Source organism: Rhagoletis pomonella, unplaced genomic scaffold (genome assembly GCF_013731165.1).
Source record: "Rhagoletis pomonella isolate Grant_MI unplaced genomic scaffold, Rhpom_1.0 Rhpom_scaffold_26083, whole genome shotgun sequence".
Lineage (NCBI taxonomy): Eukaryota > Metazoa > Arthropoda > Insecta > Diptera > Tephritidae > Rhagoletis > Rhagoletis pomonella.
The window spans coordinates 38-1,518 of record NW_023484542.1 but is presented as its reverse complement, the minus strand read 5'-3'; the positions used below and the strand labels follow the sequence as shown (position 1 = coordinate 1,518).

General features: G+C 32.9%; 1 long non-coding RNA gene across 1 annotated transcript; it reads right to left on the bottom strand.

Annotated features, from left to right (window-relative positions):
* Positions 1–958: 958 nt before the first annotated feature.
* On the bottom strand, positions 959–1,223 carry LOC118732728. Its single transcript, XR_004992183.1, has 2 exons — positions 1,148–1,223; positions 959–1,088 (listed from the first exon to the last, which is right to left on the bottom strand). It is a non-coding gene; the product is annotated as an uncharacterized LOC118732728 (long non-coding RNA).
* Positions 1,224–1,481: the final 258 nt, after the last annotated feature.

Here is a 1,481-nt window from a genome sequence, read left to right as displayed (position 1 = left end):
GATTTAATTAAATTATGCAGAGTTTATGAATATGAGATATTAAAATACGACATCCGATTTGTTATTTTGCTACAATATCTAAATACAGCCATTGCCAATGAGTCATTTGAGGTGATTACATGCAATCCTTTTATATTAATGGACTCTTAATTTAACTTTAAAGTTTCTGCAATTTTTTATTATTCACATATTTCTTGTTAAATATGTCAAATTTTTCCCCTTAATCAAATTTAATTTCATTTTTTAAACAACCTTTCAACTTGTGGTTTAGAATTAAACCATCTCGATCACTATTCCTTTTATAACATCGAATTTATTTAACTTTATGGTGATTTCGTTTCCGCCAATAAATGTAGCCTTTCGATTGTCCCTTTCTCTTTTTGTGTTCGATAAAGGCAAACGGTGAGAAAATTTTGTGTTCGTTTCTTAAAATGTCACACAAATGTGCATAAAGGGCACATTCTCTGCCCTTCGAATACAAATTTATGAAATGGGTGAGGTAGACAAGGACAAGAGGCAAAAAAATGCCCTTTTACCGGGTTGAGTGTAACATCAAACACATTTTGCACTAGGGAAGTGCAACATTTTTTGAAAGAAACGAAGGCACTATTAAATAATTTGAATAAAATTGTTTGAAAGGTGACAGCCCTTTTTCAAACAAATAAAACTTACAGCCCTATTCTGTTGCCCTCACAAAAATCACCATACTCACTATTGTGAGGTTTCTGACTATTGTGAGGTTATCCCTATGCTGGCGTAAATTTAAAAGCTCATACGCTCACAATTGTCAGGAAATTTATGATGTACGAATGAGACCCTCACAAGAGAAAAACAGCCGATTTTTATTGAACAATTGAATAATGTTTTGTTAATTTTTGTTCGCTATCAGTATCTGTGTTAAGTTTTTTTTTTTAACTAAAAGTATATTCAGTAATGGCGGAGTTATTGCTTGTTTTTGCGGCAGTTTCGGAAGAGTTAGAGCAGGCATAGGATTTCATTTCCATACAAACTTTTGCTCCAAGTTGTGGATTGCAAACTGTGTGAAGTACTGGAGCTACTCCTGCTTTGTTATTTCTTTTTAAATTCGCCTAGAAAATAAATAAAATCAGTAATTATCAAAAAATAAACAAATTGCAAAAATATTTACTTTTCCTGTTGTTCAGCATCCATCTTTTGTATTTATTTTATTTACGAAACCGCTGTTAGACAGCAAAATGCTTTTCACCTCGTGTGGTGATTTGGTTGAGCTTTTTTCTTGTGAGGTGTGGGCTAGAATAACCTCACAAAATATACCTCACAAGAAATCTCACAACGTTTTGCTCACAACTCAGTTGTGAGGTTTTATTAGAATAGGGCTGTTAATTGTCATTTACCCAATTCCCCGTGGATCCGCCACTAGTATTGATACACTTATCGATATAATTTTGGCTATATTCAACGATATCATCATCGACTTATTCATCGATATGTGCCATAAATAA